This window comes from Protopterus annectens, chromosome 2.part0 (assembly GCF_019279795.1).
Source record: "Protopterus annectens isolate FY-2018-M chromosome 2.part0, PAN1.0, whole genome shotgun sequence".
NCBI lineage: Eukaryota > Metazoa > Chordata > Ceratodontiformes > Protopteridae > Protopterus > Protopterus annectens.
In genome coordinates, this window is record NC_056728.1 from 511,467,565 (window position 1) to 511,481,046 (window position 13,482).

Below are 13,482 nucleotides of genomic sequence, written 5' to 3' on the forward strand. Positions count from 1 at the left end.
ACAAGCAATTTTTTTTTAATTGCCTTCTTTTTTTCACATTTTATATTCTCTAATCAGCAAAAGTGCTGCTTAGTGAGCATAAAATAATGGTGTATTTTCCGTTTTCTTGGTCCAAGCTCCACATCAGCTTGATATGCTGCCGAGAAGAGGTGGATTCGTTTTTCAGTGGGTATCACTCATACATTAATACCCAGCTGGAGAACATTAAATTTCCAGTCAGGGTGCTGATGTGCAGTTTGCCCATTCTCTAAATATCTTTAAACCTCCACAGGTGAACTCTAACTTTTCATAACTAAATCAAAAAACACCACAGGTGTTTCTCTGTATTCAACTGTGTAGCTAAAAAATGCAGCTCTCTTCCACCTGAAACTACCTAATAATATAATGTCATACAAGTCACAACTGAAAACATTTTGTAGGAAACTTGGTTATGCACCTGTACTAATCCAGGATAGATGAATCACCCACTAAGCAGCCTGTACATCTACATAAACAGGGTTCCTCCACTGTTGTAATGTTTTCTTCTCCCTCCTTCTCCCCATCATACCCTCAACTGTCCAAATTTTCACAGACTCTCATGATTCTTGCTCATGTTTTTTAGTCTGTTCCTAGTAAATATTGTGGTTTTCTTGCAAATCACTTAGGATTGAAGTCACTAAAGAATGATATACATTTGAATTTCAGACTTGAATTTCAGACTTTATATCCTTCAGAAAATGAATGCAACACAAATCCTAATCCTGTTATTCTAGCAGCTTTCTAAGTTTAAAAGAGCAATATTTAAAATGATTCCCTATTTTTGGTCTTTGTCAAACCCTGTTTTTAAAATCCCCGTTGTTATTATTCACAAATTCCTGGTTGTATGTTTGGAGGAGTAGTTGTAACTAGCTTGGTTTACAAAATGTGTACATGCCTTTTATGAAGTGCTGAATATCCTTACATCATTTTGGTAGGTAACAAGGAGTTTAATTGTCAATCAAGGTGAGATATAGGGAGGAAGCCTGAAGGCAGCAGAAAGAATGATGTTTTATTACTTGACAATCATCTGAAGGAAGACCTGTAAGCACAGAAGGTGAATAACCTTTGAGAATACTTGTTTACAGAGCCATAATTTGTAGCTAGGATAGGCCTGCATCCTATGACGTTAGTTTATAAGACAGCCTATGTCCTTGATGAGTGGCTTGGAGTGAACACTGAAAAAAAAAAATATATAAATATATATATATATATATATATATATATATATATATATATATATATATAAGACATAACAAAGGTACTGTTTGTTTTATTTGAATCTCCAAAACTAAGTGAACAAATATATTGATTTATTAGTGCTATTTTGGCTTATTGAAATAAATATTTCCATATTCCAACAACTGAAACGTCCACAGAAGTTCCTCACTAAAAGAATACAGGGCATAAATAACACATCCTTTGCAGACTGCTTCAAGGCCCTATCTCTGTATTTTGTCTCTTACAGACTATTGAGGGCAGATAGATGCCTGCCATAGAAGTCATAGTCAGACCCTACCCTGATGGACCTCCTGCATATCCACAAAACAAACAGCACCAAAATTACCCATTCTAAAACTTAAACCTTCCCTGTGATACAAATAGGACCTGCTGGAGAGACAGGTATGTATCCCAAAGACTAACCCTTCTCTGGAACAGGCTCTCCATCTCCATCCATGTGAATCAGAGGTCCGTCCAAACCCAATTCAAGCATAACTTGCACAACTGGATGGGTAACAGGAATTTCATCCCTGGTTTGGCACCTATGTCTCTAATGTACAAAGACAACTTTTAAATGGTTCATCACGTAGCCCCCTGCTTGTAAATGTTTCATCACCCAAGCCTGCTTACACTTATCAAGAGTACCAGAACTTGTCAGAGACTTGGGATGCATAATTAGTATTTAAAAGGCCTTAATGGTTGTTTGCCTGGTAAACAGCTATGAACCTCTATATATATATATATATATATATATATATATATATATATATATATATATATATATAAATCCATTTATATATAAAAATCCATAAACCCAAATCCAACACATGGTGCAATTTATATAGCTACCATCCCTCTATTGCATGGAACAATCTCACACTAGAAATAAGGTCCCCGACTCACCCCAAACAATTTAAGCTAGCAACCAAAGACCACCTTAAAAAACACTGTTCCTGCCATTGTACTCACCCTCCCTGATAATTACCTACCATTTATAGTACAGTCAAACTAACTTACTAAAACGTATCAGCTACTTCATCCTGTACTTCCTATGCAACCTCCAAAAGTTCTTCTATACTCTGCTCCCTGAAATTCTTATGTTACCTTTTAAGTTTCTGCTACTCTGCATACAAAACCTTACATTTACTCACCTCTCCTTTTAAACCAAAACATAGAACTTATTCTACTTTTTTAACATTCGTTTTTTTGTTCATAGTACTGTTTTGTCAACAACATACATGTATGCAGCTTACGTATTTTAACTACCAAATTTCTCTATTGCTATTTTTATTGAAATGTATCTGTATTGCTATTTTTATTGCATTGTATGTCTTGAGAGCTTTTCTCCCTAAAAAAGGGCAATAGCTCAGCCAGACACTCCCGGTCAACAAATGTGAAATAACTATATATATATATATATATATATATATATATATATATATATATATATATATATATACACACGTGAGTGTGTGTGTGCGTGTGTGTGTGTGTGTGTGTGTGTGTGTGTGTGTGTGTATTTAGAGAAAACACCCACTCTTGACAGGCAAAACACCAGTTCAACATGCAGTTGTCTAAACAGCTGTCAAGCTAGCACATGGCTGAAAATAAAGCACAAGGAAAGATAATTCCATCAACTTTAGACAGTCCTGCAAGAGTTACACTTGCCAAATGCTTTCATCTGCTACTTCCTTGAAACTGCCAGTGATTACCAGAAAATCAGAAACTGCAAGCCATTGTTGCAAAGCTGTATAATGCAAGAACTTCATCACAAACTCAGCTAACAGAAAAAAAAGAAAATTAATTCTAGCCTTAACAGCAGTTTAGAGCAGCCATTTCAATTACTAACTTATTTATACCTAGATCATTTCTACCTCCAAAAATTTAACATAAACTTAACAGAATGCAGAAAATCTGAGGCACTTAAATATAGTCATTCACATTAATTTTTTTTATAAAACAATCAGCTAGTTTCACCTACTAAGACAAATGCTGTAAGCTACCCTTAAATGGCACTCAAATAAGGAAATGTGCCACAGTGACCTGCACATCAGAACTTACTACAAGCTATGTTTATCATTATGACTTAGTATTATTTCCATCAGGTCCTTGTACTGAGTTATTTATTATTAATGAAACTAGTTCTAGCATATTTATCTCTTGCAAGATATACTTTACCTGCAATCCCATTAGGCTTTACCTCCATCAAAGTAGGCCTCACCATAGTCCTGTCACATGGCCAAAAGGCAAAGTGAATAACCCTGTAGATATATTTGTTTTTTTGACAGAAAGTAGTGCAAAAGTCACTTGACTATCTCATAACTATATTTATATTGGTTCATTTCCTTAACCTTCTCTTCCTGTTTCGAAGGTACCATTGTAGATAGCTGGCTGAAACCTAAGCCTTTCTTCCCTACTGAATTCCAACGTCTTCAACCTTTTCCTGCCTGCCCTTTAGTGTCAGTAGGGAGAAGGGGAGTTTATCTCATATTAAAAAAAAATCCTCATGATCAAAACATCTTGGAGAAATGAAAATTGATAGCATTTGTTTATCTTGTCCTTTTCAGTATTGCATAGCCTTTTAAGTCACAATCATTATGCCGGTATTACAATTATAGATTTACTGTTGATACATTATAGCATTGTTTGATATGACTTGTCCAAGGTTAGATCTCTACCTTATGCCACAAGCCTAACAAGATAAGCTTTGGCTACCTCATAACAATGAATAAGGTAAAACAGATCTCAGAGTATTGAGTGAATGAGTGAACAAATGAATGATCCATTGTGTCTCCTTCATATTTATTCATTTATTCATTCTTACCCTCCTAGTCAGCCTCTTAAAGTGTTTGAAATCAGTGGTGTGTATCCAGTTGTACTTTTCATTTAGGATAACTAAAGCACGCAAAGGTCTTTTACCACAAAGCAATCAAAATATGCCGTCCATGAACTTTTTTATTATCTGTGCTTTACAATAGTACTATTTTATTTTTAAATTTTAGTTGTTTTCTGTATCGACATGGCTGCACTAGCTCATTTACTAAACAGAGACACTGCATATGTATCAGACATTCTTTTGTGTGAAGCACACATGTATGACTCATGCAATCTGTCCAAGATTCTGCAAAAATAATTCCTGTTTATGAATGTATGAATGCATTTTAGCAATGCTTGAACAGAATGCTGCAACTCTTATTTGGTCACTACTTCTATGAAAATTAAAACAAACAAACCAATAAATGAATACAACCCAGATATCAAATTAATAATTTATTTTTACATTTCCTAGCAGTTATTCTGCACAAAATGACAGAAGTGGTTTGTAACTGCTCATATATAATGGCAACAAACTATCACTCACTTGGGTAATATTATTAATACACACAATGCATTGTATTTGTTTTTAAATACATTTACATTATGTTAAACAAATAAAATGGGTAAGCAAAATAAAAAAATAATAACTTTTTTTTTGCAGTTTTAGTACCAGTAATTTTATATATAACATGCACTTAAGTTAATTACACATCTGTGAAACAGCTTATAAGACTGCGCTCATTTGCTTTTCATTTTCCTTCATTGCTGTTGTCTCTATTGTAAGGATGAGATTAATTGTGAAATTGTCTAGTCACAGCATGTTGTAGCACAACAGCTTATAGATTTTGTTACTCAATCATAACTTCACACAGCTACATAACTACCTCATGAGGAAGGCCCTATTAAATATTGCCCAGGATTTGGTATGTTGTCAACGTATCCCAAATAACATTGCCTGTCTCTCTTGCACCCAACTAGTCTCAAGATCATCAATACCAAAATACCACCATTACTTTCAAGGACTCATCATGCACCTGAGTTTTTTTTTCTGGACTCTGTCCCACAATTATGCAGATAACCTGCACACAACTTCTTACTTATAGCACAAGAACATTTTACCTAAACTCAGTAGAAAATCAAACAGCATGCATAGAAGTTAAGTTGTTTGGATGATAAAGGCATTATTCTCAGTTTCAGACTGAGACACATTGTACTATGAACAATATACTGCAGGGTGTGTATTATAGAGAATTATTACCACATCTGAAGTTCATGCATTATATTTTATGTTGTGTGTGTGTGTGCGTGTGCGTGTGCGTGTGTGTGTGTGTGTGTGTGTGTGTGTGTGTGTGTGTGTGTGTGTGTGTGTGTGTGTGTGTGTGTGTGTGTGTGTGTGCGTGTGTGTGTTGGATATTGTGACGCTATTAGGCATAATGGTTTGTGGTGTAATTGGACACAGTTTCACTAAAGAAAATGCCTCTATTTATTGCAAACTCAAATCCTTTCTATTCTCTCTCTACTCCTCAACCTTCTGCCACTCTGTGGTGATATTCACCCCAACCCAGGTCACAACTACTCTCCATCCACACCTTCTAACATTTCCACTGCTCACAGCAAACTTAAGATTATGTCAATAAATATTTGTAGTATCTGTAACAAAGTATTTGAACTTCATGCCTGGATTACAGAACACACCCCTGATATATTAGTAATTACTGAGACCTGGTTAAAAGCATATATCAAAGACACAGAGATACTTCCACCTGGCTTTAACATGGTTAGAGCAGAGCAACTCAAAAGAAAAGGGGGTGGTGAAGCCATACTTTATCAAGACTCTACTCGGGATTCATGAAGCTTGCGCCAGGTGCAGGCATAGCGTCGGCATTCTACACCAAATATGGCAGCTGAGCGATTCAGGTACGAGCTGTTCCACGTGCACTACCTGCATACGCTATGCCTGCACAACTCCCGAGCCTTGCATGCTAATTACCCCTTGTGCAGCAGTGCAGCATGCAAATGAAGGTATGTTGCAATTCAGGAAGTGGTGGAGGCATAGTGTAAGCAAGCAGAAATGTAAACCGTAAAAAACGGTTTACATTTTTGCCAACATAAAATCGGAGCCATGACAGCCGACCAAACACATGTATAATATTGTTAATATATGCCAATGGCTAAATATATAGCCATTGGCATAAAAAAAAAACATGTACAAAATATAAAATTAACATTTAATATATATAGTCGCACTATCGCGATGTGGAAGCGTAGGGCAGCGGTGCGCAAAGGGGATCGCAAGGAATATATAAAAATCTAGAATAAAACTGCAATGAAACACACATCACAATTTCCCCATAATAGTCAATGGCAGGCATGCCACACCATACTCATGGCACAAGGGTTGTTAAGGGGCAGTGACAGCGTTATGTGCATTAGCTAGGAATTAGTAGGCAATGCCATGCAAATGAGAGGAGAAATAGTGAATCACAGATTCCCCGCTGGTGTAAGGATGCACCTCACAGTGTAACATTATAACACCGAGGTGTGCCCTTGAGATAAAGATGACATCAAGAGAGGGATGTGTCACCATTGCTGTACGCACATTGGAGCATTGCTAAACCAGTCTGCCCCGAGCTAGGCAAAGCTGCAGGATAGGGGTGTGTCGAATTGCTCATAGCTATGCTTAGCTGACAGTACACAAGGTACATGAATATGCATGTGAATGGAGATGAAAACACACGTAAACCCAGTAAATGGGTATGCATGGCGCGCACTGCAGCTGAAACAGGAAGGATATAGGAAAGAAATAAGGAAATGCTGGAGCAGTGAAATTGGTGTGCAAATGACTAATTAACACCTAGGAGCCTACAGTGGGCCATTGACAACAGCTAACAAGGCTGCAAGCAGTTACCTGCAGAACAGGGAAGTGGAGGGGCTGTACTGCAAAGAAAACAGCAAAGTGTCAAAGCAGAACAAAGCCGATATGCAGTATATCAGCTACAAGGCACATTTTGCCAGGACCGGGTAGGGAAAGTACAAAACAAGAAAGACAGCAGGTGGATGCATGCCTGATAATTGGAGGGGATCCAGGTCTAAAAGTGATTTCAAGGGCAACAGATTAATCAAGGCAGGTAAGTAGATCTCCACAGTAAAGGCCCCACACTTGCAGTACTCATTGCTAAACCCATAATTAAGACATGCAGCAGCTGGAATAGCTCATACACACCCAACTACACCAGCAGCATCCATAGCACAATACTATGAAGTGTAAAAGCACCTCACACACATTTGTGTATTTCCATACACTCTGCACCAGTGCTGTATACAGATGAGGAACTTTTATTATGCACATGTTAGGGGCTGCTATAGCTTTAATCCACCAGCATATGTTGGAGACTAAAGGTGGTGTGGAGGACAATGCACATGACCACCACAAGCACCAGAGGATGAGGAAAGTGTTCAGACCTAGGGTAACCTACCAGGGGCTACATGATCTGGAGATAGTAGAGCATTACAGGGTGGACAGGGACACCCTACAGCAACTTGTGGAGCTGTGCCAGCCACGCCTCAGAACCAGAGCAAACAGAGAGGAACCCATCCCAGTGGATACGAAGGTATGTGTAAGCCTGAGAATACTAGCTACAGGTACCTTTCAAAGACCAACTGGGGATATCATGGGGATCTCACAGGCATCAGCATCCAGGGTACTACACCAGTTCCAGGATGACATGTTACCACATGCCAGTGAGCACATATACTTCCCCCAAATGCAGGAGGAGTTGGCCAGCAATATGCGTCTCTTCCACCATGTGGCAGAATACCCGGAGGTAGTGGGTGCAATAGACTGCACATACACATCAAGTCACCACCCGGTGAGCAGGGTAGGCACTACATAAACCACAAGGGATACCCCTCCATTAACTGCCAGGTCATGTGCAATGTCCAGAGCATTATCATGGATGTGTGTGCTGGCAGCCCTGGAAGCTATCATGACTCCCACATCTGGCATGCCTCACAGCTGTATCGGTTATTTGCTAGGGGGGGCATCCCAAATGGCCACCTGGTGGGGGATGCTGGCTATGCACTGGAACCATGGATGATGACTCCCATCACAAATGCACACACACCCATGCAGAATCACCATAATGAGAGAAACGTACAAACCAGAATCATCATAGAGCGTGTGTTTGGGATGCTGAAATCACAGTTCCATTGCTTGGACATATCAGGTGGAGCCTTGCAGTACTCTCCAGGCACATGTGCCCACATCTTCATAGTGTATGCCATTCTACACAATATGGTCCTGTGGAAACAGCTGCAGTAGGGACAGAATGATGAAGGCCCTCACAGCCCACCACCATTGCCAAGGGCCCCATAGGCACAGAGGTACTCAGACCACAAACACCCTGAGCCAACCCCAGTAGGCGGACGGAGGTGTGCCCAGTATGCCTATGCCTTGGCAAAGAGGGAATGTATAGCACACACACAGAGTGTAGGCACCTAGGGAATGACACCTTTCTCCACCTGCACACACAGTAAAAGTGGGTGGCACACATACAAGACTACCTGTAAATTGTCATGTATAGTCGGTCTACTGTGTGCATCCAACAGAGGCAGCCCTCAACTATTGCACACACAACAGCCATTGGCACAAGGTAAGTCAACACCTGAGCACTAAATTAAGCTATCAGCTTATGCAGATACTGATAACCATTGCCACGCGCCATTGTATAGATTCATAGGTAGGTACTTCGCCAACTGCCAGTGGCCATTCACAAGGCCAGCCAAAATGTGTCAGCTTTTGCCACCCTATTGATTCATTAACTGTCCCTCTGTGGAGCAGAGCAAATGATGGGATCCTTGGGGTGCATCTACTGTTCCCTATCCACCCTTCAAGGCTTCTCTTGCAGAGTGTTAGTGAGGGGTTCTGTATAATGTAGTTAGGGATGTTGTTCCAATGTATGGGGAGTGTCTGTGGCAGGAATCTGTCCCTCCAGCATCTTCCAGTTATTGTTGAGGCAAGGTTCAGCTCACTACAGTGTGTGGCTCACTGTGACATGGATTCCCATAGGTGGAGCATATGCATCAAGCCTGAGTTTGACATGGCTGTGTTGGCCAGTGGAGATCATCTCTGGGTAAACGAGATGCCACTGAGTAAAGCAAGAGTTTTTTCAGTCTGGCTGCATAGGCCATATGTTGGAGGCCAGTATTCCCCTTGGCGAGGTACATTCGTGGACCCCCCAGCTGTTGGACGTGTCATCTGAGGCACATCCCACATGGGTTATTATACCCTATGATGGGACTGATGAGTGATGAGTAAAGAGGCACTATAACCCCAGTATGTCTAGATGGAATCCTTTAGTAATCAGATGGCCTACATAGAAGGATGTCCTTGCTACTGTGGAGATATGATTGTCAAAGGGGAGATCACTATCTACCTTAGTCCTCAGATACCCCATTACCTCGTCTGTATTTTAAGTGGCTGCCACTTATTTGTTAATATGTGGGTGCCAATTCCACAATGGAATGAACATACAGTTAGTGGCACTTGGCTGGAGGCCATGTCATTGGCACCCTGTGACATTTTCTGTGAGGCCCCTTGAGGGATGTCTGTGTCAACTGGACTATCATTCATGGCTCCCAGTTCACAGTCATTGCCAAACATGGTCTGCCGTAGTCTACCTGTGTTTAGCTGTACCTCTGAGATGTATATGCCAAACAGTAGGGATCTCAGGACTGAGTCTTGTGGAACATCATTCATGTCTGTTCAAGAGTTGGACCTGGAGACCGCTAGTCATACAATATGGATTCTGTGTGCAAGCCCGTTGGCAACCCAACCTGTGATGTATGGGTGAATGTGCAGGCTGGTGTGTTTATCAATAATACCTGAGTGGGGCATGGTGTCAAAAGCCTTGGTGAGGTCCAGGTAGTATGTGTGAACCACCTTCCCCATCATATAACGTCTAGGTGACTGTATGTAAGACACCAGACAGGTTCAGTAGGCATGAACTGCACTCAACCAAGCTGACCTGGGTTGGGTCTCACATGTTCAGAGGTTACCAATGTCATTGTTAATGAGTGCCATGAGGATGCAAACCATACCATTTCAGACTAAGATAGTCAGGTTTATGGGGTGGTAGTTACCATGGTCAGTTGTGATTCCACCTTGATGGAGTGGAATAACCATTGCCACGCACCATTGTATTGGCATGTAGCTGTGGAGAGGCTGAGGTAGGAATGCTTAATTAGGTGGGGGGCAGGTTGTCTTGTACAGTTTGCAAGATGCAGTCTGGGTCAACATCTGCCTCCAATCATGCTGTGTTCTTCTGTTAGAGAGGGCCATATCCACCTGTGTGTCTCTGATGGTTTGGATACTGTACCTTTTGGGTAGTGTTGTGGGCTCTTTAGGGGGTGAAGTATGCACTGAATGTATCTGCAAGGATGTTGGTGGTATCAGTAGGGCCAGCATATTTTGTGCTATATTTCACCTCCACAGTGCAAATCTGTGTATCACCACAGATCCTTGACATAGCCAAAGAAGGCTTTGTGGTTATATTTCAAATCCTTGCGTATTCTCCTGATGATGTTAGCCTTGGATGATGTCATGAGGGACCTACATATCATACTAATAGTGGTCATGGATGTCTGTCCTTCATGGGATTTGCTGTGTGTCCGGAACACTGTCCTACTTCTGTAGTATAGCCTGTTTATTGCAGAGTTCCACCAGACTGGTGTCCTTGTCTAGGAGGAGTGAGTCTTGGTTTACTAGTGATGGCATGATCCATACATCCATGTAGGTGCTTATAGACTGCATTTGTAAATTTGTCTGTATCTTGAGCAGTGTTTCCCCTTAGCATGGGAGTTGTGAAACCCCCTACCCCTGTCACTAGTAGTGTAAATTTAGCTGTAGGAAAGGCATACACTGTGGTATCCGTGAGTGGGGGGAGACGCTAGGGTATGGAAACAGTGAATAGTTCATGGTCAGATCTAACCAGAGACTGGTTAACCTCCGTTGTGGTGCACCTGTTGTCCATGTTGTTGGTGACCACATCTAGTAGTTTCCACCCCACGTTAGGGAGGTTACCACCTGATACAGGGCATATGAGGTGATACATTCCAGGAAGCACTGGACCTGGAAGTGAGTACCAGAATACGTTTCCCAGTTAATGGTATGGTAGTTGACATTGACCAATGCCAGGGTATGTGTTAGGACTGTCATGTTCTCCACTGTCTCCAGTTAGGTGGAGTGGAGGTCCTGGGTCATGGAGGGTGTTCCATAGCAGGCCATATTCCACATTGCAGTTGTGACTGATGTTAGCTGCACATGGATGATCACAGAGGTATCATGCTGCCCCGCTAACCTGGAGGTGTAGGTATCCCTGATGAATATGGATACAGCTCCTCCATGTCTGTCAGTCCATGTTCTGTGGCTGAAATGTGTGGTAGGGGTTGTAGTCTGGTAGTGCTTTTGTGCTCTCAGGAGCCTTAAGACAGATTTCAGTTTATGCACAGATGTTGATGTTGTCCATCCTGAGGAGTGCTGTGAGTCCATGCATGTTGTGATCACAACTCCTGGTGTTGAGTAGCATAATCCTCATTGAATCTGCTATTGTGCTGTTTACGGAGATGGTATTCACCTTTGAGACTCTCCTAAATAAGGCACCATGGGGGAGCCAATAGCCTTGGCCAGTATTCCAAAGCCTATAAGGCTAACACATAGGCTGGTATATTATCATTGCATGCATGCTCCCCATCTGTGCTTGTTTTTCATCTTCCCTGTAGGTAACCTATTGGTAAGCAATAGAAATCCTTAAACTTATATAAGTCTTTTAGCTTCCAAGATAAGCTTTTGGAGTGACTAAGTATCAGTGTTCTGTATGTTCTTGCTGTACTCAACTGTTTCCTGACTACATGGTAATTTCTCACTGTATATTATGATCTAAAGGTCTGTTTATTCACATATTATGGCTGTGATGGTCTGCACATTAGAGGTTCACAGATAGCCTACTACCTATATGTCCAAGGGCAATTAGAAGCATAGTTACAGTGTGTTGGCCTTCCCTGCACCATTGATGAAGTAACTAAGCATCTGTCAAGCATAGCCAATGAAGCAATTCCAGGCAGAGTTGCTGGAAGCTGTTGAAGACTGGGGTTGTGGAGGGTGATAGGGGCACTTAGTGATCTAAAGAGGGCATGTTAATGTGGCAAGTCAACACCATTCAATTCCCCCAACAGGTCTTGCAGCTATCAAACTGGACATGCTCCCCCACCCCCCTGGCTGTATGATTCTGGGACACATGATCCCAGGGGTGTATATTCTGTTACCCATTCACACAACAAGGTTTCCCTTGAAGTGTGTCAGTGAGGGGCTATGCCTAATGTAGTTAGGAATGTAATGTATTGTCTCACAGTACATTTGTTATATGTTCTTTCAAGAGTAAGTGAAGCTCAGTGGGTTTGGGGGCCTCTGCCCTTTGCTTAGCCAAGCTTACACATAGAAATCATCTAAATAAGAAATAGGCAGAAGCAACATTAATGTCAACAGTGTAATGGTTACAGCATCTGCATAATATCTATACATTCGAGGTTACAATCCCAATAAAGGCAGGGATGTTTATCATGTGCAAAAGTATACCTTAACCACAGCTTGCATATATAGGTAGTAATTTTCTGCATAATAAAAATTTGAAACACCCATAGAAACCCGTGTGTGCTGGAGAGTACAGTCAACAGACAATGTAATGTTATGTCAGCACATAGTGAGAAGTTACATCACTGACATGTATGTATCCGGAGTAGTTAGCGGATGTGGCCATGTTTGCGTGCACAGGTTATACGTTACAAAGTTTTTTAAACATTGTTTAACCGCTGCTATGATGTGACACAAACACTTTTAAACATGCTTACAACTGCTTAAATTAGCCTTATTCTGCAATAAAAAACATTTGTAAAGCATCACAGGTGTTGAACCCTGGACCATGCACACTACAGTCATGAGACTTACCACTAAGCCATCCGAGATGTACACATGGTTTTGAGACTACACCTTATACCATATGCATTTCACTGTAATGATCACAAATCGGACAGTCACTTTGTGTACATTTGTACAATACATTGTAATGTACTGTAGTTTGTGAACCAACACATTCCCGTCTACATATGTATTACTGTTACAAACTAATACGAAATATATATATATATATATATATATATATATATATATATATATATATATATATATATATGTGTGTGTGTGTGTGTGTGTGTGTGTGTGTGTATGTCAGTGATGTCTGCATATATATATATATATATATATATATATATATCTGTGTATCTATATTATACAGTTACATCATTAGTCATATATATAAACATCTATGAACACATTTTGTGACACAGAAGCACACCAAAGGAATTGGAATGTACACA